At 31.1% G+C, this 26,886-nt stretch overlaps 1 long non-coding RNA gene and 1 pseudogene across 2 annotated transcripts; one reads left to right on the top strand and one right to left on the bottom strand.

Moving 5' to 3' along the window:
- Positions 1-12,049: 12,049 nt before the first annotated feature.
- LOC114277211 (putative HVA22-like protein g) lies at positions 12,050-16,912 on the top strand (annotated as a pseudogene). The gene is made up of 7 exons (XR_014346728.1): positions 12,050-12,138; positions 12,969-13,035; positions 13,187-13,285; positions 14,158-14,212; positions 14,302-14,365; positions 14,481-14,715; positions 15,710-16,912. The product of XR_014346728.1 is annotated as a putative HVA22-like protein g (transcript).
- Positions 14,186-15,716, bottom strand: LOC145804609 (uncharacterized). Its single transcript, XR_014346729.1, has 2 exons — positions 14,779-15,716; positions 14,186-14,664 (listed from the first exon to the last, which is right to left on the bottom strand). It is a non-coding gene; the product is annotated as an uncharacterized LOC145804609 (long non-coding RNA).
- Positions 16,913-26,886: the final 9,974 nt, after the last annotated feature.

Here is a 26,886-nt window from a genome sequence, read left to right as displayed (position 1 = left end):
CACGTTCCAATATGTATTTTTTTTTTTTTATTATGGGGTATAGGTTATTTGAGAAAATGGAAGTCATTGCCACCAACGTTGATAGTAATAAACATAATTGACATTTTTTTTTGTGGTGTTTCTTTTGATAAATGTGTATGAATGTGCGCTAAATCTGAGCATGTTAATGAATAGATTTAAGCATCCATTTTATGAAGTTTTAATACATATCGGAATGTATTATCAAATATGTAAAACAATTATATGTATTTGTTTACATGTGGTACAATCATAATAAGTTGCAAGTCTTCCCATTTAATAACTTCTGTTGTGGGCAACTTTTATAGCCTTAATTGGTTCCATATTAGTGTATCAGTTTTGTGTTTTTGGGCCAAAACTTGAAAATTGAACTGCAAGTCCACATGACATTTGGTTATATATGATTAGGGACAATGCAAATATTGAGAATACAAATATCCCAAATGTTGAATCAACTCTTTTATATATAGATACGATTATGGTTAGGTGATCTAAAATGGGTTTTGAAGATGGTTTTCAAGATTGTTTTGAAATGGGTTTTGAAGATGGTTTTGAAATGGGTTGTAAGATGGTTTTAATTTATAAAAGAGTAAGGATTGAATATGGTTTTTTTTTTTTTTTAAATGGTTAAAGCTGATTTTAGGATAAGTTTGGAATTTTTCAAAAATATTTGCTGAAAAAAAATAGTAAGGGTTGGAGTACTCCTATCAAATTAAGTTTTTTAACCAAGATTTCAATTGAATTTGATGAAAAAAGAAGAGTAAGGATTCGAAATATCATTTAGTTGTTGATGGATGGCAGATATTATTCTGAAGGGGAAGAAGACGGTTGCAGATGTTATGCCAATTGCTACAGGTCATGAGCGTGAAGAACTTTAGGCCGAACTCAAGGTGTCCTATTGTTTATTTAGTTCAATTCATGTGTCTGATATGTATGTGTAATACCATATACATTTGATAGTTTGAGAGAGAATTGAATATGAATTTAATCTAATTCTTTCATTTAGGAAATGAATGTTTTGGAGATGAATTATCCAGTTGGACCTTTTGTCCCCAAGGTTTGAATTATTGGACCTTTGCTGTGTACTGTGATTTCTGCTTTACTTTGATTGTGCTTTCATATGTATCCATTGAGTTCTGCTTTATTTATATGCATTTTGATCCCAATCTGATATGCATTTATAAAATTAATTTGAAATGTTGGATTTCTCACATGGTTTTATGTATCTACCACATCCAATTGTGGGAAATTATTTTTCATGTTTATAAAATTATTTTTCCAACATCTATAGTCCTAGGGGTGTGGATAAACATCTACATCTGATTTTTTATACATAGAAATTATTTATGTATCTGCCACATCTATAGTGGCAGATAAACATCTATTGTGGAAACATCATCCAATGGGTTTGATTCTTTAATGGGAAATGGGTGTTGATTTTCTATGGTTTTGAAAAACTTTTGATTGATAAAATTATTGCACCGAAGACTTAAGTGGGTCTTTCTGAGTAGAGAATTCTAATTTTACATAACAAAACAGAGGGTGTTTTTTTAAAAAAAAAAAAAATTGAAAATTGGAAGAAGAAAAAAAACATACATTTTTTGTGTTGGATGGGTTTATTTTTTGTGGGTTGAGAAAAGAATGGGTTGGCTTTTTGTATTAATTTTTGACTTTTGTGTATTGTGTCTATTCTATATGTGGATTGATGGATTTAGTGTTGATACATTAAAAATTCACACCAAAATGTCTGTTTGATTTTTATACAAGTGTAATATTTGAATTTGTATTCTGCAATTTTATTGGAATTCATTGTGTGATTTGACTTAGATTATCATTGTGGGTGTTCTTTGTTATCTTGCTGTCATATTTGAAAGTGGGGTTCAAGTGCCAATTAATCGAGGGTTATCACCAATTAATTTATTTCTTTGCTTCTGTTTAAATTTCGAATTCCTAAAGTATCTTAGAGATTGTTGAGTTTATGTAAGATTGATGCTGAGTTAAAACTCTTCCTCAGAAGTTCTGGGTTTTGTTTTTGAGGTGGAAAGAGCTTCATTTCATCATTTTATAGTGTGGGTTATACAGTATGTTTGGATTGGAGGTTGTTCACTTTATATGAGATTGATGTTGAGTTGAATTCTTCCTCTTTTGTGCATGTTATCATATTTATTAGGTGCATTTTTTTATTTTTTTTTTGTGCGTGTGTATTTTCTAGCTTAGAGTTGATTTTAGCTTTATTTACTTTTGTTTATATTTTAGAGATTGTTGAGTTTATGTAAGATTGATGCTGAGTTAAAACTCTTTCTTTTTCATGTACGAAATCAAAGTCTTAAATTTCGAACTGGCAAGGTATGATTGTTTGTTTTGATTTTGGTTGCTTTGGTCACTGTCGTTTTGATTTTGAAATCAGAAATTACGAAGAAGAGGTGTTTTTCGGATAATTTACTTTTAGTGCATTTTTTGGTTGCTGAGATTTTAAAGGGAAAAAAAAAAGGGAAAAACAATTTGGGGTTTTGGTGACTGAAGTTCATATTTTTTCTTTATAAAAAATAAATAAAAAAAAAAAATTGTATTTTCAACATTTTGTTAGTAGCTGAATAGATTTTAACTCAATACTCATGTTTATACTGTAGAACACGAGATTCAATGTTAAACATGATTGCTAAGGTAGCGTTTGATAACGTTTACGTTTTTTGTTTATGTTTACAAAAATTTTATAAATTAGTTTTTGTTTATTTTTAGAAAAACATAAATTATAAACGCGTTTGGTTTGAAGAAAATGTTTAAAAAATTTTAAAAACATAAACTAAAAAATAAGTTTGTTTAGGCCTAAAATATTTATATTTATTTTTATTATTTATGACAATGGGATCACACACATTATAATTGAAAAAAATGAAAAAAAGAATATTAATGAAAAAAAATTTAAAAAATTAATTGAAAAAATGAAAAAAACAAAGATGTAAACTCATTGGAAAAAAAAATTAATTGAAAAAAAATGAAAAAAAAAATTAATTAGAAAAAAAATTAATTGAAAAATGAGATTAATTGAAAAAATTTATTTGAAAGAAAAAATTATTGAAAAAAAAATTAAGTGGAAAAAAATAATTGAAATTTTTTTTTTGAAAAAAAAATTAATTGAAATTTTTTTTTTTTTGAAAACAAAATTTGAAAACTGAAAATGTAAACTCATTTTTTGAGTTTACGTTTTTTCCTCAAATTTATAAACTGAGACAACCATTTATAAATCAAAAAAATTATCAAACAAGTTTTTATGACAATTTTTAAAATTTTTATAAATATAAATTGAAAATTGAAAACGGAATAGTTACCAAACAGACCCTAAATATGTAGGACATGAGATTTCCTTTTGGATATGAGATTTCCTTTTGAAATTACAGTTTTAACTTAGTACTCCTATTTATACTATATATGTATGAAATTGCAGTTTGAAATTACCCTTTGAACTCGCACTCGCAAGGTAAGATTGAGAATCGTTTCAGTTTTTTTTTCGCTTGAGAATTGTTTAAGTATCTTTTGTTTATTTTTATTTCCTATTTTTTGGTAATTATTATTATTTAAAAATAAATAAAGTCTAAAAATAAAATTAAACTGCATGTGTTTCATCCTCTAATTTTGCTTCTCTAATTCCACCTCTAATGATGTAGAATTAGAGAGGCTAATTCTTTATAAGTTTTTTAAGAAGAAGAATACTTCTTTATATTTTTTCAATATCTTTATCAAAAACTAACAAGACTCTACAAATTTGAACATAATATGTATAAATTACAATTACATTTTAATCTCAATATTATTTACACCGTGCCTTTAGGCACGGGCATACACTAATATATATATATATATATATATATGATTAATAGATAGATACATGCGCATAAAAACAAAAAAGATGGAAGTTGAAAGCAGTTATTGAACGTGGGAAGTTATAAAATGTGGGAATTCTTTCTCTCCAACTTATCAGGTCTCACTCTCTCTCTTCCTCTCTCTCCTTTGATCCTAACATATATAAATTGAAACTATGATCCTAATAGAGTGATTTATTTTCACAAAGAACATAGCAATTCATTTTCCCCAAAATTTCCGCCAAATTTTCCCTCTCTCGCGCTCGGTTATTGTGATGTGATGTTTGTAACTAGCTTGGTTATTGTGTTTTCTGTTGTGTTTATTTTAATTATTGCCTAAGAAAAAGAGTAACCATTGTAAGGAAAGAAACCATCTCAATTGTCTTCTCTCTCCATTTATATCTCCGCTATATGTGTCAAGGTATGTCTCTATATCTACTTTCTCGATTAGCTTTTATTTTTTGTTGTATTGTGTGTCTATTATTTGTTACTGTTAGATGCATCACTATAAATATGGTCAGTTTCTTTCAATCTGTCATAGATTCATTGTTGCTGGTATAATTCATTTTTTTCTATTTTATTTTGATGACTAATTTTGAGTTTTTTGGTTATTGTTCAGTGAAGGGATTTTAATTTTTTGTTATGAAGTATATTGTTAATGCTATTTGAGTTTTTTTTTTTTTTTTTCTTTTTCCAGAGCTATTGTATCTATTGATGGTGTTAAATATGATTTTTAAATATAAATCTGTGTTGGGGGCGTTTGGTGTCAAACACATGCTCAAGAATCATTAAAAAGAAAAAAAGCCACAAAATGGCATAACAGGGCAGAAACATAACACATGCAAATTTGATTTTTTCTTCTGCATAACAGGGCACAAATCAAGGGTGTTGATTGTCATGCTTCTCTTCCTCCAAAAAGAGTACTATTGAATTTTTGTAAAAAATTAATGTTCCTTTCTTTTTTTATTAGGTTTTGGATGATGTGTAATTATTGTGTGCTTTATAATTAGGTAGTGAGTGCAAAAAATAATGATTATGGCAAATGCTACATGCATAAATCCAAATAAATTTCACTACTCTTTGAAAAAAAGGGCAATTTTCTTGGGTTTCATAGGTTCAAATTGATTTTTTATTCTATATTTTTCAGATACTTTTGTGTTTGATTCAAAAAGGAAAAGTGTTTCGAATCTTCAATGAAAGATAGATGCATTGGTTATTGCTTGCGTGAAAGTTTCACAATCTGTTATCAATTTAAGATGAGTAGTTCTTCTTTGTCCACATGGTTTAGTAATTTTATGTTTATTGCCCAAGTTAATTGATTAGTTCTCCATTGAAGTCTTTGCTAATTCAATAAATCTATATAATAAGGAAGCTCAGATTTTTGAATTTGGATGGGACTTTTGTCCCTTTGTCCAAATTTTGACCATTAGATTGATTTAATCTAAGGGCTGAAAACATCTCACTCTCATCTCTCTCAACACACACCCTCTCTCTCACAGATTTACTCCTCTCCTCTCTTTCTATTTTCAAATTTTGAACACACACTCTCTCTCTCTCTCTCTCTCCACCTCCATTGGAGCCCATTCCCGTTCTTCCCTGTCGAAACCCAACCCTTGCCGTGCTTCCCTGTCTTCATCATCTCTCTTCCTCCCTCCCTCTTTGCCGTCAACAGGAGAACATCAACAAGGGAGTCGTCACTGCCGGAACCGGACTGAAGTCTGTTCCCGGCCAGACCATCACCGTCACAGTCCCCGGTTACCTCTCTCTCTCTCTCTCTCTGAACTGAACTAGGACTTGAACATATTTCTAATTATTTTCATCATTTCTCACACCTCACAAGATCATGTCATGTTTCCCCTCTCTACCAATCCGTATTTCTGCCACAGCAAAATGACTCCATTGTTGCCATCACTAAAGTTGACATGAGATACAAATTATTATTTAGATATAGATCTACAATCAGTCTTTTCTCCCCCTAATATATCTAGATATAGATCTACAATCAGTCTTTACTATTGCTTTGCTTACAAAATGGGACAATGTAAGTTGAAGATGGGTTTAATGAAGTTTCCCACGAAGTCATTTGAGACTCAAAATTCAAATGCATCACTGTATTTGTGTGTATAATATATATAATTTGCATTTTGAATGTATATATATGTATGTAATGGGTTTGAAATGTTTGATGTTGAACATAGTTTTGATTTATAAAATGGGTTTGATTATTTAATGGGTTTGATTTATGAAATGGGTTTGATGATTTATGTTGAACATGTATGTATTTGTGTGTATTATATATATCATTATATGTATAATTTGCATTTTGGATGTATATAGATGTATATGTGTATATATATATATAGATGTATGTAATGGGTTTGAAATGTCTGATATGGTTAATCTGATATGGTTAATTTGAAATGTTTGATGTTGAACATGGTTTTGATTAAACCAAACAAGGCCATCAAACCATCAAAATATATTTTGCAGTACATGTTCAAACCATCAAAATATACTTATAAGTCTCAGTGAATCTCACATTACAATAGTAGTCATTGTTTGGCTCCCCAGGTCCCCTATTTAGATTTTGTTTATTTACTGTTCTGCAGATTTTGGCAGAAACCCTGTAATTGAGGGATGGGTTTTAGGATAGGAATGAGACACTGTTTGGCTCACTGATTGAGCGTTTTATTTATTTTGTTTTGTTTTACTTTTTTGAAAAGATGTGTTGAATTGTTTTTTTATTTATTTTTTTAATTTCTTAATAGTGTAATAGGGAAAAAAAAAATACACAAATATAAAGGGTTACAAATGAGACTTGCATCCCTATAATTTTGTACTTACACCTCATAACAGAATCACTTATATCTCATATGTCTGTATTTTTTTTTTCTGCTTCACTGTTAAGTAACTCTCCCATTTTTTAAATATATGTACTATATGTAAATTATGATATTTATAAAATTAATCATTATAAATGTCATAATTGAATTCTTTTAATGTTGTAACTAAAAAAAAATTGAGTCATAATCAAATATTACATAAGACATACATAATCAAACTAATATTATAATAGATATCACAGTAAATTTAATTTAATTATAACTAATACCAGAATAGGTTATACGTAAACATTACAAACATCGTAATTGGTGCATATGTTACATACCACAAGAGTGATGTGTATAGTAGAATTTTCCTAAAGTATTTGGTAAAGTTTAATTATTGGATAACCAACTAGGTTTAGCTTAGCTGACCACTATTACTTTCCTAAAGGCTTAATTCCTAGGGGAAGGTAATGTATTCAACTCTCTTTAGGGAAGTTGAATTAGGGAAATAAACACTTGGTGCTTTGCAAAGGGCGAGGAGTCTGACTCCCATAAATACTAATATAATAACTAACAACTAACTTTTGGCGATAAAAAAAAATAATTTAATTATTGGATACTCTAAGCACATTATGTAATATTATTTATGTAGTAATATAAATTAATGACATAACCAAAAACCTTGATTATTTAATGGGTTTGATTTATGAAATGGGTTTGAAATGGGTTTGATGATTTATGTTGAACATGTATGTATTTGTGTGTATTATATATATCATTGTGAACACACACCCTCTATAATCTGATAGCTCTGTTTTTTAACACACACGCTCTAATATCTAGAAATCTTTTTTTTCTCAAAGAGTCAACTTGGAATTTTACACAAATTGTTAGTGTTATTGGGACAATTATATATGTTGTTTAATTATTATTTTCTTTTTCTTTGATTCAACTAGGTCTTTCCTTGCTGGACTCTGTTGTTTAAAAAATTCAACTTCAGTGTTTCTTTCATTTGTCCTTTTAAATTTGTATATTAAAAAAAAAAATTTGTTTAGTACAGTTAAGATGGTCACAATTGTTGACAAATAGGGTTCTATCACTAGAGAATAGAGAGATGAGCTCTTGCCAAATTTTGGCATTGTTATAATTTGGCACCAAAAAATAGCACATGAATTGGAAGTGTTGTTGGCAAATTTTGGCTTTCGCATGAAGGGGAAGCATACCATTAGAGTTGCTCTAACATGCAATTTCCATGTCATTTGAATCTTTAAAGCGGCTTTGCCACGTTCCAATATGTATTTTTTTTTTTTTATTATGGGGTATAGGTTATTTGAGAAAATGGAAGTCATTGCCACCAACGTTGATAGTAATAAACATAATTGACATTTTTTTTTGTGGTGTTTCTTTTGATAAATGTGTATGAATGTGCGCTAAATCTGAGCATGTTAATGAATAGATTTAAGCATCCATTTTATGAAGTTTTAATACATATCGGAATGTATTATCAAATATGTAAAACAATTATATGTATTTGTTTACATGTGGTACAATCATAATAAGTTGCAAGTCTTCCCATTTAATAACTTCTGTTGTGGGCAACTTTTATAGCCTTAATTGGTTCCATATTAGTGTATCAGTTTTGTGTTTTTGGGCCAAAACTTGAAAATTGAACTGCAAGTCCACATGACATTTGGTTATATATGATTAGGGACAATGCAAATATTGAGAATACAAATATCCCAAATGTTGAATCAACTCTTTTATATATAGATACGATTATGGTTAGGTGATCTAAAATGGGTTTTGAAGATGGTTTTCAAGATTGTTTTGAAATGGGTTTTGAAGATGGTTTTGAAATGGGTTGTAAGATGGTTTTAATTTATAAAAGAGTAAGGATTGAATATGGTTTTTTTTTTTTTTAAATGGTTAAAGCTGATTTTAGGATAAGTTTGGAATTTTTCAAAAATATTTGCTGAAAAAAAATAGTAAGGGTTGGAGTACTCCTATCAAATTAAGTTTTTTAACCAAGATTTCAATTGAATTTGATGAAAAAAGAAGAGTAAGGATTCGAAATATCATTTAGTTGTTGATGGATGGCAGATATTATTCTGAAGGGGAAGAAGACGGTTGCAGATGTTATGCCAATTGCTACAGGTCATGAGCGTGAAGAACTTTAGGCCGAACTCAAGGTGTCCTATTGTTTATTTAGTTCAATTCATGTGTCTGATATGTATGTGTAATACCATATACATTTGATAGTTTGAGAGAGAATTGAATATGAATTTAATCTAATTCTTTCATTTAGGAAATGAATGTTTTGGAGATGAATTATCCAGTTGGACCTTTTGTCCCCAAGGTTTGAATTATTGGACCTTTGCTGTGTACTGTGATTTCTGCTTTACTTTGATTGTGCTTTCATATGTATCCATTGAGTTCTGCTTTATTTATATGCATTTTGATCCCAATCTGATATGCATTTATAAAATTAATTTGAAATGTTGGATTTCTCACATGGTTTTATGTATCTACCACATCCAATTGTGGGAAATTATTTTTCATGTTTATAAAATTATTTTTCCAACATCTATAGTCCTAGGGGTGTGGATAAACATCTACATCTGATTTTTTATACATAGAAATTATTTATGTATCTGCCACATCTATAGTGGCAGATAAACATCTATTGTGGAAACATCATCCAATGGGTTTGATTCTTTAATGGGAAATGGGTGTTGATTTTCTATGGTTTTGAAAAACTTTTGATTGATAAAATTATTGCACCGAAGACTTAAGTGGGTCTTTCTGAGTAGAGAATTCTAATTTTACATAACAAAACAGAGGGTGTTTTTTTAAAAAAAAAAAAAATTGAAAATTGGAAGAAGAAAAAAAACATACATTTTTTGTGTTGGATGGGTTTATTTTTTGTGGGTTGAGAAAAGAATGGGTTGGCTTTTTGTATTAATTTTTGACTTTTGTGTATTGTGTCTATTCTATATGTGGATTGATGGATTTAGTGTTGATACATTAAAAATTCACACCAAAATGTCTGTTTGATTTTTATACAAGTGTAATATTTGAATTTGTATTCTGCAATTTTATTGGAATTCATTGTGTGATTTGACTTAGATTATCATTGTGGGTGTTCTTTGTTATCTTGCTGTCATATTTGAAAGTGGGGTTCAAGTGCCAATTAATCGAGGGTTATCACCAATTAATTTATTTCTTTGCTTCTGTTTAAATTTCGAATTCCTAAAGTATCTTAGAGATTGTTGAGTTTATGTAAGATTGATGCTGAGTTAAAACTCTTCCTCAGAAGTTCTGGGTTTTGTTTTTGAGGTGGAAAGAGCTTCATTTCATCATTTTATAGTGTGGGTTATACAGTATGTTTGGATTGGAGGTTGTTCACTTTATATGAGATTGATGTTGAGTTGAATTCTTCCTCTTTTGTGCATGTTATCATATTTATTAGGTGCATTTTTTTATTTTTTTTTGTGCGTGTGTATTTTCTAGCTTAGAGTTGATTTTAGCTTTATTTACTTTTGTTTATATTTTAGAGATTGTTGAGTTTATGTAAGATTGATGCTGAGTTAAAACTCTTTCTTTTTCATGTACGAAATCAAAGTCTTAAATTTCGAACTGGCAAGGTATGATTGTTTGTTTTGATTTTGGTTGCTTTGGTCACTGTCGTTTTGATTTTGAAATCAGAAATTACGAAGAAGAGGTGTTTTTCGGATAATTTACTTTTAGTGCATTTTTTGGTTGCTGAGATTTTAAAGGGAAAAAAAAAAGGGAAAAACAATTTGGGGTTTTGGTGACTGAAGTTCATATTTTTTCTTTATAAAAAATAAATAAATAAAAAAAATTGTATTTTCAACATTTTGTTAGTAGCTGAATAGATTTTAACTCAATACTCATGTTTATACTGTAGAACACGAGATTCAATGTTAAACATGATTGCTAAGGTAGCGTTTGATAACGTTTACGTTTTTTGTTTATGTTTACAAAAATTTTATAAATTAGTTTTTGTTTATTTTTAGAAAAACATAAATTATAAACGCGTTTGGTTTGAAGAAAATGTTTAAAAAATTTTAAAAACATAAACTAAAAAATAAGTTTGTTTAGGCCTAAAATATTTATATTTATTTTTATTATTTATGACAATGGGATCACACACATTATAATTGAAAAAAATGAAAAAAAGAATATTAATGAAAAAAAATTTAAAAAATTAATTGAAAAAATGAAAAAAACAAAGATGTAAACTCATTGGAAAAAAAAATTAATTGAAAAAAAATGAAAAAAAAAAATTAATTAGAAAAAAAATTAATTGAAAAATGAGATTAATTGAAAAAATTTATTTGAAAGAAAAAATTATTGAAAAAAAAATTAAGTGGAAAAAAATAATTGAAATTTTTTTTTGAAAAAAAAATTAATTGAAATTTTTTTTTTTTTTGAAAACAAAATTTGAAAACTGAAAATGTAAACTCATTTTTTGAGTTTACGTTTTTTCCTCAAATTTATAAACTGAGACAACCATTTATAAATCAAAAAAATTATCAAACAAGTTTTTATGACAATTTTTAAAATTTTTATAAATATAAATTGAAAATTAAAAACAGAATAATTACCAAACAGACCCTAAATATGTAGGACATGAGATTTCCTTTTGGACATGAGATTTCCTTTTGAAATTACAGTTTTAACTTAGTACTCCTATTTATACTATATATGTATGAAATTGCAGTTCGAAATTACCCTTTGAACTCGCACTCGCAAGGTAAGATTGAGAATCGTTTCAGTTTTTTTTTCGCTTGAGAATTGTTTAAGTATCTTTTGTTTATTTTTATTTCCTATTTTTTGGTAATTATTATTATTTAAAAATAAATAAAGTCTAAAAATAAAATTAAACTGCATGTGTTTCATCCTCTAATTTTACTTCTCTAATTCCACCTCTAACGATGTAGAATTAGAGAGGCTAATTCTTTATAAGTTTTTTAAGAAGAAGAATACTTCTTTATATTTTTTCAATATCTTTATCAAAAACTAACAAGACTCTACAAATTTGAACATAATATGTATAAATTACAATTACATTTTAATCTCAATATTATTTACACCGTGCCTTTAGGCACGGGCATACACTAGTATATATATATATATATGATTAATAGATAGATACATGCGCATAAAAACAAAAAAGATGGAAGTTGAAAGCAGTTATTGAACGTGGGAAGTTATAAAATGTGGGAATTCTTTCTCTCCAACTTATCAGGTCTCACTCTCTCTCTTCCTCTCTCTCTCCTTTGATCCTAACATATATAAATTGAAACTATGATCCTAATAGAGTGATTTATTTTCACAAAGAACAGAGCAATTCATTTTCCCCAAAATTTCCGCCAAATTTTCCCTCTCTCGCGCTCGCTGGTTCACAGGTATGGATTTCTCTTTCTCTCGGTTTCTCAGTCCGTCTTCTTTCTCGCTTTCTCTTTCTCCAAAATTTCCGCCAAATTTTCTCTTTCTCTTTCGCTTTCTCTTTCTCTTTCTGTCGGTTTCTCAATCCCCCTTTTCTCTCGGTCTCTCAATCCATCTCGCTCTCTCAATCTAGATGACCTAAAGGTTTATATATGTATGTAATTTTTTTCTGAACTCAGAGCAATTACAGTGGTCATCTACCCAATAATTCAATCCTTTCGCTAATCAGCCTTTGCTATGGATATTTTATATATATATATATATATATATATATAATTTCTTACTGTCTGAAACTCTTCTGTTAGATAGATGTATTTGTTGCTTCTTCAATCTCTTCTCAATTTTCTGGGTATTTCTCATTTTGTTCCCATTCACCCAAATGCAGGGAATTCCAAGGTAATTAAATTCCATTTCTTTGAAAGGAACTAATCTCAAACCCCATTTCTCTCTGTTTCTTTTCCTGAAAAGATAGATTTTCATTCGAATGTAGTCTTTGAATCCGTCAAATGCCCCTGTTTTCAACCGATTGATCTTTGCATAAAGGGATCACGAGTCTTCGGCACAATTGCTTCTTGGGTTTTGTTTTGTTTTGATTTTGCTTTTCACAAGTATGATTCAACTATTTTTGGGTTTTCAAATTCAAATTTTGAAATTATTTATATTGTTCTTGATTTTTTTTTTCCCATCCATTTGGATATTCCCATGTCAACTTCGTAAAAATTGATGTATTTGTTTTTTATTTGTATTTGTGTGTATATATATATGTATGATGATTTGTTTGGTTGCTTAGGAATATTGGCGAACATTGAGAGATAGGAATTAAGGATGTTGGGAGATTTCTTCACCAGAGGACTTGTGTATGTTATCAACCGATCTTTCTTTTTTGCCACTGTTTGATTTCCTGTTTTTTCTTTTTCTTTTTCTTTTTTTCTTTTTTTTTTTTCTGAAATGAATATTCTTGGATTATTGACCTAATTAAAGGCTGATTCTTACATGTTTGATTGGCAGTCTGGTCCTTGGATATGCATACCCTGCGTTTGAGTGTTGCAAAACAGTTGAGAAGAACAGAGTTGAGATCGAAGAGCTTCGATTTTGGTGTCAATATTGGTAAGAACAGAATTGCAATTGAAGTTGACTCAAATATGTTTTGTGAAATTGTTGGTGCTAGTCTTTTTAAAATGTCTAGTGTGGTACAAGCTAATCAAATTTTATTTTTGAAAACTTTGGCACGGTCACCCTTCTCATTTTTACCTAAGCAATTTTTTGTTAATACAAAACCTGAAAACTAAATACATAATGCTTATAGTCAATAATAATAATAGCATCATTTTCAGCTTTCAAACAATAACGACATGATCATCGAATAAAAATGTCTGGTGATAATTCAAAGGCTGAACAAATAATCCAAAACAATTGAATATGTATGAAAAATTAGCGATGATGGCGGTTCATACTCTTCAATGCGTGAATTATGAGCAAGAATTAATGAATGTGAAAGAAGTTTCAAGAAAAGATTGAAATGAAATAAAATGTCATGAATTTGTTGATTTCTAGTTGGTTCTAATTTCTAGTTGGTTCTAAAAATGAATCAATCGAAGAGTCTCTTCGTTTCCAACTGTTCTTCAACTTATTGATGTGATCATTTCCCAATCAAAAAACGGATAAAATAGAGACATAGAATAAATACCCAAAACAAAAAACTAGTTTTTGATTCAACAGGTTTTCGAGAACTTTTAGATTGGCATGAATTGTCATGAATATGTGGATTTATAGTGTAGATGATTCCAAAAATGAATCAAATGAAGGGTCTCTTCTCTTCCAATCCCTCCTGATAAATTCCCTTAAAAAAACAGAAAACAGAGGAAAAAGAATAAATACACCCCCCCCCCCCAAAAAAAAAAATTAAAAAAAAATAAAAGAGAGAAATTTTTTGCAATTCAACAGGTTTTTTAATCAACTATTGTTTATGAATTTTGCAGGATAATTGTGGCAGTGTCTACAGTCTGAGAGAATCGGGGATATATTCATTTCGTGGTATATACACACTTTTTCTCAATCTTTGCTTGTACATATCATCCATTTCTCATGTTGAAATATGAAGCTCTGTTTTAACGCTTTTGAAGGTTGCCAATGTATGGTGAGATGAAGCTTGCCGTGTTTATCTACCTGTGGTACCCAAAGACCCAGGTAAAAAAAGAAAGAAAGAAAGAAAGGGACAATTAATCGCATCACCAAGCCTGGCATCGCCAAACATGATTATGATGTGCTAAAAGAAATAATTTTGTGGTGGTTAATAATGCAGGGAACCAGCTATATCTACGAAACTTTCTTGCGGCCATACATATCAAAGCATGAGACAGAGATTGACCGGAAATTGCAGGAGCTGAGGGCCAGGGCATGGGACTTGGCTATTTACTACTGGCAAAACTGCACAAAAATAAGGCAATCAACAATCATCCAAGCTCTTCTGTACATGGCTGCTCAGTCTGGAAAGATTACAACAACAAAACCCAACGATGAGGTAAAGCTTCTAACAGGTTAGCTATCTAGTCTTGCTATGCGCACAGAAATAGAACACAGAATATGACACAGTCACTCACAAGGCTATTGGTCCCATGTTATTATCTAGGGTTCATAGCTTTGTGAGCCTTATAATCATCCCACCCTCAAAGCAAAGAAGCAATCTGTTCCATGAACAATTAGGCATAACATGTATAGACACACTTGGTAGTTCCAAATCCAAACCAGACCACTTCTGTAAATGACAAGTTTGAGCTTTTAACTTCCAATTATGCATGGTTTGGATGACATTTTAGAAATACTATACTGTTACATTGGACAGGTTGAAAAATCTAAGCAAGAACTGCTATTTACAACATTTCTATACTGTTCCTACTTTCTTTCTTAATTTCTATTAACCCTATCACAAAATTTCACCATTCACCATTTGGGCAAACAGATTTGAATTGCAGAGATTTGTGACAATGAAGTGTTTATGGGAAGATGGTTTGTGATACCTATACACAAAAATTTATGTGTTTCGTTTTCATGCTTTCAGAAATAAAAACGGTGAAAAGTTCAAAACATCCATCGTTTTCATTTTTATGCAACAAACAGTTCTAAAAATTCAAAACAACTTTTTGATATATTTCCTAAAAAGTGGGTTGTTTTCTAACAATTTTTGCAGAAGCTATTTTCAGAAAGTTTGCCAAACAATTTTTACTTGTGCCTTTGGGAAAACAAACAAAACCAAAACCAAACACGACAACCATGGAACTCGAGCCCCTAATCACAAAGTTAAGAAAACAAGCACCTATACCATCAGCACCTTAATGTAGCTAACAAATCATAATGTCATGGACAAGCAATTGTAGGAAAATTCTCATTCATTCATTCATTAAAAGTCGCAATTGCATTAACAAGAATGCATTGTACCAAACACAAATCGATTTACTCTATATATTAGAAAATGGTTCACTATTTTCACCTTCATATGTTTCAAAATTCAATCTAACAAATAAGCTTAACCAGCCTATGCTGCAGCAGCAGCAGCTCCTCCATCCTCTCCGACTGGATCACCAGCATTTCACCACCGTATGGCTAACAAGCACAGGCACCCATCCTCCGAGAGGGGGCGGCCACCACTACCTCCTACATCTCTTGGCACTGCAAATCACCACCGGTTCGTGGCCAATTCACCCAAATCAGAGGCAGGTCAAGTTCACCTCCACAGCCCAGCAGAATTCATACACACTACTACTCAAGAGGAACTCGAACCGAGCTCCGGTAGCGAACCCAGTTCAACCGATGAAAAAGAAACCGGTGTTGACAATCAGCTACACGCCGCCCGGCTCCGACTCCGCCGGTCCAAAGGATTCCATTAAAAATAAAATAAAAAAAACTCTCAAATTCAATAATCTTTTTGTACCCCATGTAATTTGTTTTCTACATATGGAGAGAACTTGAAATTAATGAAAAATTTTAAAAAAAACAAAAACAAAAACAAAAAAGAAAAAGTCTTGAATAATTGTAGATAAATATAGAGAACAAATACCAGGTTGTTATTGATACCGTTAGGTTTGGCGTTATATGAGCACATATGATTGAAAATAAATATAGATAACAAATCCACAACAACCCTAGCATTAGGTTTGGAGTGTTATCTGAAGCTCCGAATGAATCGGAGGAGGTGATCGAAGGCTCGGTATATGGAACGGGAGAGGAAGCGGAGGAAGGAGGTGAAGGGATTGTTGAGGAGGTAGGAGGAGATTTTGGAGCGGAAGCGGCAGAGGAAGTGGCGGCCGCCGGAGCCAGGGGAGGTGGACATGGGCTGGAGGTAGGCCCAGGCGGCCTGTTTGACGAGGCGATTGCGGATGGAGATCTCGTAGCCGGACTGGGCGGGGGCGGAGGAGGTGGGGGAATTCACGGCGGAGGAGGGGAGGAGGTCCTTGAGGGAGGTGTAGGAGAGGGGTTTGATGGAGATGAGCTCGAAAAAGGGTTGTGATGATGAATTGGCTGATGAGGTGGTGGATGAGGTGGAGGAGGAGGCGGCGGCGACGGTGGGGAAGCTGGCGGCGTGGAGGGGTTTTGTTGGGAGGGTGAGGGTGGAGGGGACGACGGCGGAGGTGGCGATTGAGTTTCTGCGCCGGAGAAGAGGGTTTGGTCTCTTCGCCGTCATCAAGTCCATGGAATCCATTGATCCAGCAGAGAATTTTCTCACTCTCTCTCTCTCTCTCTCTCTCTCTCTCTCTCAAACAAATTAATTTAAATCAGTTTTTTTTTTTTTTTTCCATAAAAGTATGGGGTACGAAAATTATAAACTAATTATTTTTCATTTTATTAATTAATATTTTTATGATATTTGTTATTAATAAATGAGATGACAAATTAGAATTTACTAGTCAATTCCCTTTAATATAAACTAGTAAATTTTATATAATAAAAAAAATAGATTAATTACAAAAAAAAAAAAAACCCTCAAATTTTCACGCATTTTACTTTAAACTCTAGTGTTTCAATTTTGACAAATTAAATTATAGAGGATGCGTTTGTTTGGACGGACTGAATAAGAAGGAATTGTAATCTATCGGATTATTAGTCTTGGGATACATTGTCCCGGGACTATTTGATTGAACTAAATTTGTATCTTATATTTATTAAGTCATGAGATTAGATGTCTGGATTGAACTATTTTTAGTTATCTAATGTTTGTTTGGGATATCATGGAGAATGATAAATGCACAAATGACTATTTTATCATTTTCAATTATTTACTAAGGAATAGCAATATTAAACATAGCTTTAATAAATGCACAAATTTATTTTATTTTATTTTTTGCATAACATTTTAATTATGTTAATTTATTATTTTCAATTAAATTAAATTTATAATTTATAATTTTTATTTTTTATTTAATATATAATTTTAAATTAATGGCAATAAAAAATAATTTTATTTAATATATAAATTAAATTTTCAACAATACAAAAAAATTTAATTTATAAGGCCATAATTTATAATTTATTATTTTTAAATAAATTTAATCTATAATTTATATTTTTTATTTAATATATAATTTTAAATTAACAACACTAAAAAAATAATTTAATTTAATATGTAAATTTAATTTTTTAACAACACTAAAAAAATTTAATTTATAAGGCCATAATTTATAATTTATAATTATTATTTTTATTTAAATTTATAATTTAAATTTTTTATTTAATATATAATTTTAAATTAACAACCCTAAAAAAATAATTTATAAATGTTCAAAAGACTATTTTATCCTTTTCTAATTGTTTGTTAAGTAATAGCATGGAGGATAAAATGGACATTTTACAAAATAATCCCATGAGATACCAATCCCATAATTTCTATCCCACCTCTCCCCATGGGATATGATAGTCCCATATTTGTGGGACTAATAGTCCGGAGCAAAAAAAAATGAAACAAACAATGGACTATTAGTCCGATGGGACTAATAGTCCAATCCCACTCTCTTATCCTTCAAAACAAACACACCCAGAATTCCATCCATGTTTCAATGGGTTTTCTCCGTCTATCTCCATAAGGGTGGTTAAAGTAAAAAATACTGTAGTTTAAAGTGAAAAATACGTAAAATATTGAGGTTTATTTTTAGTGATTTTAATTTTTTTTTTTAAATGGTTAATTTCACAAAAAATCTCAAGATTTCATGTATTTTTTATTTTAAACTCTCTCCGCTACCTTACATAAACTGAGATGGACAGAGTGGTCATATTAAAACACAAATGAAACTTTAAGATTTAATTTGTCAAAATTGAAACAATAGGGTTTAAGTGAAAAATGTGTGAAATCTTTAATGAAAAATTATAATTAACCCAAAAAAATTTCTTACTGGAACCAACTCCGCCGGGGTTGTTAACAACTCTGTCGGTCCCAAGCCCGGGTTAAGGAGAAGAGTTGTGTGTTAGGTAGCCGACAACCAACATGTAAAAAAGCCGCTCGGATCCCTTATAAAAATGAATCCTACTTTGAATCATTTAAATGCTAGGTCATTCCCCTCAAGTGACGCGATGCGCCTGCCTCCGGGTGTTTCGAATAGTGAGCAAGGGGCGCCACATCGACGCCTGGGTGCGGTGAAAAATGGGCAAAGGTTTCCGCGTTTTTCTAGACGAGCGCGGGTAAAGAAGCTAGTCCAAGACTATAGATTTAGGGTAGCTACTTGGAACATAGGAACCTTAACTGGTAAGACGATGGAATTGATAGATGTTATGATTAGGAGGAGAGTTAGTATAGCTTGCATACAAGAAACTAAGTGGACGGGAGAGAAAGTTAGGGAAATTGAGGATACCGATTTTAAACTATATTATAGTGGTAAGGATAGACGCAGGAATGGGGTAGGAATCATAATTGCCAAAGGTCTTGTGGAAAGTGTAGTGGCAGTCACTAGGAAATGAGATAGGATTATGCTAGTTAAACTAGTTATTGGAGGGAATATAGTGAATATTATTAGCGCATACGCCCCTCAAGTAGGGTTAGATGATCAAACTAAGAGGGATTTTTGAGAGCAAATGGATGAGATCTTACAGGAGATACCCATAGGAGAGAACTTGGTTATAAGTGGAGATTTTAATGGCCATGTGGGCATAGATAAACTAGGTTATGAAAGGGTGGATGGTGGATACGGTTTTGGTGACAAAAATGAGGCTGGAGAGAGTATCTTAGATTTTGCGTTGGCTTCTGACCTGGTGGTGGCCAATACTATGTATAAGAAAAGGGAGGAGCATTTGATAACCTTTAAGAGTGGATTAGTTAAGAGTCAAATAGATTACTTCTTACTGAGAAAAGTGGACCACCTAAAATGCAATGATTGTAAGGTGATTCCTGGAGAGAGTCTGGTCTCTCAACATAGGATTTTGGTACTAGATTTATGTTTTAGAGGGCAATACCAAGCTAAGAAGGATGGTGGGCGTCGTAGGACGAGATGGTGGGATCTAAAAGGGGATAAACTAGAAATATTTAAGAATCGAATGGATAAGGCAAGTACTTAGGACTTAGAAGGTGATGCTAACACTATGTGAAACTCGATGGCAAATTATATGAGGAGAATCTCAAGGGAAGTGCTTGGAGAGTCGAAAGGAACGGGACCCAGGTCTAGGGAAACTTGGTGGTGGAGGGAAGAGGTTCAAGCGGTAATTAAGGTAAAAAAAGAGTGCTTTAAAAAGTGGCAGAAGGATAGAACTGAGGAAAACCTTAAGAGCTATAGATTGGCTAATAAGGAGGTCAAGAAAGTAGTGAGAGAGACCAAGTTGAAAGTATATGGTGACCTATACACTAGACTAGATAGTAAGGAGAGAGAGAAGAGGGTATACAAACTTACTAAGATATGGGAAAGGAAAACAAGAGATTTTAATCAAGTAAAGTGCATCAAGAGTGAGGATTCTAAGGTATTGGTGAAGGATGATGAGATTAAGGAAATATGGAAGAATTATTTTGAAAAACTATTAAATGAGGAACATGGAGGTACGACAATAAGGGAAGAAATAGCTAGTAATACGATAAACCAAGACTATAGGTTCTATCACAGGATTAGGAACTTTGAAGTGGAAATTGCACCAAGAAGATGAAATCAAATAAGGCTTTAGGACTCGATGATATCCCTATTGAAGCTTGGAAGTGTTTGGGTAAAAAGGGAGTTGGTTGGTTGACTAGGTTGTTTAGCAAAATTTTGTTAACTAGGAACATGCCAGATAAGTGGAGGAAAAGTATTTTAGTGCCAATCTATAAGAATAAATGTGATGTCCAGAATTGTAACAACTATAGAGAAATCAAGCTAATGTGTCATTTAATGAAAGTGTGGGAGAGAGTGATGGAACGCCGATTGCGAGATATAACAGAGGTGTTAGAGAATCAATTTGGGTTTATACCTGGTAGGTCAACAATGGAAGCGATCTATCTTTTGAGGAAAGTAATAGAAAAGTATAAAGAAAAGAAAAACGACATTCATATGGTGTTTATCGACCTTGAGAGAGCATATGACAGAGTGCCCCGGGATAAAATATGGTGGGTGTTAGAGAAGAAAGGGGTGACAAAAGGTTACATTGACGTGATTAGGGACATGTATGAAGGGGTGATGACCACTATTAGATCGCCAGCTGGAGAGACAAATGAATTTCCTATCACTGTAGGGTTACACCAAGGATCTACCATAAGTCCTTATCTTTTTGCGTTAGTTATGGACAAGTTGACGATAAATATTCAGGATGACGTGCCATGGTGCATGCTTTTTGCAGACGATATTGTGCTAGTGGATGAGACTAGAGAAGAAGTTAACACAAAGTTAGAGATTTGGAGAAAAGCTCTTGAATCTAAAGGATTCCGAATAAGCAGAACTAAGACAGAATATATGGAGTGTAAATTTAGTAACAGTAACAATGAAAGCAGAGAAGAAGTGAAGATTGAGAACCAAGAATTGCCTAAGAGTGAACATTTTCGTTATTTAGGGTCGATTATCACAACAGCGGGAGAGATTGATGCAGATGTGGCCCATAGGATTAAGGCGAGATGGTGTAAGTGGAGAATTGCATCTGGGGTATTGTGCGATAAACGAATACCCACTAGACTAAAAGGTAAGTTTTATAGAACGGCTATTAGACCAGCTATGTTGTATGAGACGGAGTGTTGGGCAACCAAGAAACAACATGTAAATAAGATGAGTGTGGCTGAGATGAAGATGTTAAGGTGGATGTGTGGTAAGACTAGACAAGACAGTATTAGGAATGAGTGTATTCAGGAATGGGTAGGAGTAGCACCGATAGAAGATAAGTTGAGAGAGAATCGTTTGAGATGGTTTGGTCATATTCAACGGAGACCAATAGAGGCAGTAGTGAAGAGATGCGATATTGTAACAATAGATGGAAGTGTTAGGGGACGGGGTAGGCCTAGATTAACGTTGACTAGCATTTTAAATAGAGATATGAATCTACTTAATTTGACTAATGAATAGCCTTTGATAGGACTGAGTGGAGAAGAAGGATTCATGTAGCCGACCCCATTTGATAGGACTTAAGACTTGGTTTGGTTTGGTTTAGTTTAGTAGAGGAGATGTTAAGTTGTTTAACTTAACTATTTTAAAATACACGCACAAAAAATAATAATAATTATATAATTAGCTAATATTAAATATATAATCAAAATTTTGAATTTCAAAAGCTATGCCTATCAAAGTTGTGCTGTAAAATATTACAAGGATTTTTTAAGTTATGACATATTAATAGAAATTTATTTAATAATTTTTATATTTTATATAGAATGATATGATAGATTTTATTGGTAATAATAATGATATTTTCTGTATAAAATTTCGGTATATGATTTTTTTTCTTTTTTAAATTCGTAACTAATAAATATAATAATGATAATCAATTAAGTTAGTCTCAATTGGATCTATTTACTAAATATAATAAATTATTAAACTTGTGTCAAAAAAATAAAAAAGAGGAATTAGGAAAAGTGGGCCAAAAAGAGAGAGGCTCCAGTTGAAAATGGGCTCACTATTATTAATTAATTAAGTAATTAACAAAATTAAATTAAAGAACAAACAAACAGTCCCTTAATAATGCTAATCTTTGTCTTCCTGTGTCTCGTGGTGCTTGCAAGCTTTTATGGACCAAAAAGAAAGTTGACCATTTGGTTTGGGTGTCTTTAAGAATTTTTTATTGTTTGTTTTTTAGAAAAATATTTTAGTGTTTTACAAAACAAGTTGTTCTCCACTCATCATCGCATCATATGATTAGTGGTGGTACGTACACTAATTAATATATATATTAATATATCAATTAGTATTATATTATTATTATTGATATAAATTATAAATACTTAAAATTTTTAAAATTATATCACATCTCTGTTATTATATTAATTAGTATATTAATTGATACATATAACACTATTCATGAAGGTTTGATTCAATTGTTAATTCTTGATATTTAAGATACTCCTTCCATCTCAAAATAATAGTCTTTTTTAGGAATTTTTTTTTTTTTTTTGGTAATATAATTTTTGCACTTTAAAAAAAATAGGTTGCGTTTGTCAAAGCTTTCTAAATTTGATTTAAGAGTAGGAGTTGTATTTTGAGTTTGTGAGTTTTGAAATTATGATTTGAGTGTGAAAAATTTGTTTTGTAAAAGAGTTTTGAATTGAGTAGGAAATTTTTGATGTGACATATGATATTTGATATAAAAACTTACAACTCATAACCAAACATATAACTCAAAATTCTATTAAAGCACATAAAAAAATTTAAAAATTCGAAAAATATTTTTTTCGAAAATATAAAAAATTAACATATGTTAATTGCAAAAAAAAAAAATTTACACTGTTCTGGTCAACCAACCGAACGATCGGTGGGACGTCTGGTAGGACATCCGGTGGGACGACCAGTTAGACCAAATTTAAAAAAAAAAAAATTGAAAATCACGCCTCACACAAAATTTTCTATAAAGTTTTCTAGATGTTGTGAAAATGTGATTTGAGAATACTATCCAAAAATCATATTGGAATGTGGGGGTAGAATCATAGTTTGAAAATCATTCCAAACACCGCCATAATTTTTCAAAATAGTCTTTGATAGTATTCTAGGAAATATCAATTGTTATAATTATACTTTTTATATTGTCAATGAATTTGAAAGAAAGATAAAATAAGAAATTCATACTACTATTGTCCTTGATTTTTGAAAATGAAATAATATTTTGAGATAATAAAAAATAAAATAAAGGATTAATACTTTAAAATGGAGTGAGTAATATATTTATGGAAAAACCTTACCGAGCTAATTGACAATTACAACCATTAAATTTGTATTACAAATTAAGCCCTCATTTGGGAAGTGGGTTAGTTTTTTAATTTTTTGGCTTTTTTGGCTAGTTTAGCTTAGGTTAAAAAGCTTAGTTTTGGAAGGACTTTTTGGCTTTTGACTTTTTTGACTTTTTTTGTGAGAGAAGAGAGAATATTCACATTATTTTTAATGTGTTGTCAATTAAAAATATATTCATATCAGATGCGAGAGAATATTCACATTATTTTTAATGTGTTCTCAATTAAAAATATATTCACATTATTTAATAATATAAAATAATAACATCAATATTATTTAATTTGTGTATAAAATTTCCTATGCCTTAGTACTTTTCCTTTTTTCTCCTTCCCGAAACATAAAATATCAACATTAAATATAAGGGCATAAGAGTCTAAGAAAATAATATAAATTAAGAAAAATGGCTTTATGGAATAAAAATATAAATACATGAGACTAAGTGGGTCAAAAAAAAATTTCATGAACTTCTTGAATTAGAACACTTCTAAATGAGATTTATCAATAAAAATTCATATGTTCATATGTAAGCCTAAATCTTAGGTAGTTAGACTAAGCCCACAAGCCAAGCTTACTACTTGGCCAGTAAGAGATGGTTTAATGGTCCAATTAATGGATTGTTTGGGATGTTCTAAATAAGTAAATTTTTTGACTTTTTATAAAATATGGGTTAGGTTTGAAGTGATGTGGTGGAGAGGTAATATGACTTAAATAAGATGATATGATTTAAATAGGATAGTGACTTTTTGACTTTTTGACTTTTATTAAAGATGCCAAACTTGACCTAAGATATTGGTATGGTAGTCAAACAGGACTAGTACAAAAAATTAATTATAGATCCAGATGCTATTTTTGCAAGTCTAACCAAGCCATTGTAAACCTTTTTATGTACATATTTCTTAGATTAAAATTGCGATTGAAATTTTAACTACTATGGAACAAACTATGAGAGAAAGGGTGAGAGAGTAGTGACCCAAAACGTTTTGGTACATTCAAAGAAAGCGAGAGGCTAGGCTGAACATGGCTAACCAGCCACTTGTATGCATCTTTAAAACTTAGCTTTCAAGTATTTTATTTTATTTTATTTTTTGTTTTTTTTTGTTAATAGGATTGGTCAATGTTGAGTGGCTTAAAGATTTGTTCAGTATATTTTTCAACATTTCATTTTCAATGTTTTGTGCTAAGCATTTAAATTCCTACTGTGGAAATGTGTGGTGGTTTCGTATGTTGTGTGACTTTTGTTGTGAGCCACCACTTCTTCTCAATCACTTCCATTCCAACCTCAACTACTTCTTCATTCTATTATGTTTCAATTTTAGGCTATTATTATGTTTGGATAGCCTAGGAGGAGAATTAAAATCTCAATACTATAATTTAGGGTGCTTCTTTTTATACAATAAATATTTATTTATTATACTCACTTTCTATTTGGTCCAGCTCCTCTCCAGTTTAAAAACGGACCAGACAATACTGTTAGATCATGGTGGATCTGACTTTAGGCCAATCTCAATGATCCAAGTTGTTTAATGTATAGAGCTTGTCGAGTACATCATCTCTGCAAAAAATCACATTAATCGAATATTAATAATTACTTGATCAGTTTGCATTAGTGTTTGCTATTTATTTTTAAAATCATAATTGTTGTTAAAACAAATGCGAGCTGATCAAATTGCTATCAATATCTGATCAATATGATTTTTTGCAACGATGATATACTCGACGAGCTCTACATATTCAGCGGTTTGAATTATTGAGACGAGTCCAGAATCGGACCCACCATGGCCCAATAACACTATCCAATCTGATTTCAAACTAAAGCGAAACTGTAACTTTTTAATTACAGTCCTTCCAAAACTTTAAATTTTTCCTTCTTTTTCTTTACACTAAATATTATTCCAAACACACTCCCATTTTTACATCCCTAACCAGCCAAATCCAAATTCAATCCCTACCTCTAACCGCCACCCTACGATCCTCTTCCTCCACCACAAATCCTCCCCTCCCTCCCCCCGGGGCGTTAACCCCACTCTCCTTTTCCCTAAATCTCATTTTCACCAACTCCATGATGTCAAAAATGGCAAGGAGTGTGTAAGGAGGATAAGAGAGAAAGTCCAACATCTATGTGTTGCTTGTGTGTGCACAGCGATTTTGACTCTTTTTTAAAACAAAATATTGTAAAAAAAAAAATTTGAACAAAGGCACATAGTATTTGTATCCTCATTGCATGACAAGTCTATATTAAAAGATTTTATACAATAAAAATTGTTGATGCATCTTTTTAGGGTTATACAATGATATATACCCTTAAAAGGTAAGTTATAACATTTGTAGGATTGATTTTCAATGTTATAACTAAATTCTTTTTTAGTCATAACTTAAAAAAAAGGAAAATATCTCGTAGCTCAAATTTTGTGGCTTAAAAGTGGCTCAAATGGCCAAAACGACGTCGTTTTGGCCATTTTTATGTTGTTCTGTACTCAAAACGACGTCGTTTTGACCATTTGAGCCACTTTTGAGCCACAAAATTTGAGTTACGTAGCATTGTCGTAAAAAAAATGAGTCATAACTAGATATTACATAAAGTATAACTAAAGACATTTTGAATCATAACCAAAAGGTAGTGTGTATAGATGTAATTGGTTAGGTACGATTGGTATTTAGGTAAAAATTTTCACCAAACCGCGGATATTAATTTTACTATTTTCAATACCGATACAAACCGCTTCTCCCATCAAACCACATTAAACCGAATCGGTTCGGTTTGGTACAATTTGCTGGACCATTTTAATATCTTTTATTTATTTATTTATTTATTTATATTGTTCATGAATCTTCTTTTGTCTTATTCATGAATCTCATCTTATTCATGAATGGAGATTCATTACTTTAGTGATCTTTTGTCTTGTTCATGAATAGAGTTTAATTAGAATTCATGAACTTGGTGGTGAATTAATATTTGGATACATTCTCCATTTTCTCTAGATTCATGGTCAATATTATTTTTTGATGTATTTTGTAATGTCCTAGTGACCTATAAATAGTTCATCTCTTCTACTCTTTTCTACAACCAACACATCAACTATTTTCTATACAAGAGAAATTACAAACAAAGAAGGGTGTTTTTCTTAGTGGAGTTTTGGGTTCACCATCTTATGAAGAGTTGGCCTGAACCATACGACAAGTGGTCCGGCTGTTGTATCCTGGAGGTGACAAGTCATAGTTTATGACTGCTGAAAACGAGATATACGTGCCTCAGCCTAATCTATTTCTATCTCATTTTCTTTGCATTATTTATCAATAAAATATAATTTTTTCTAATATTTTTACTAACAAAATTTAATCAGCCTA

Source organism: Camellia sinensis, chromosome 12 (genome assembly GCF_055761805.1).
Source record: "Camellia sinensis isolate YWXY chromosome 12, ASM5576180v1, whole genome shotgun sequence".
Taxonomy (NCBI): domain Eukaryota; kingdom Viridiplantae; phylum Streptophyta; class Magnoliopsida; order Ericales; family Theaceae; genus Camellia; species Camellia sinensis.
The sequence above is the reverse complement of the archived record's forward strand: the minus strand, read 5'-3'. Positions and strand labels throughout refer to the sequence as shown.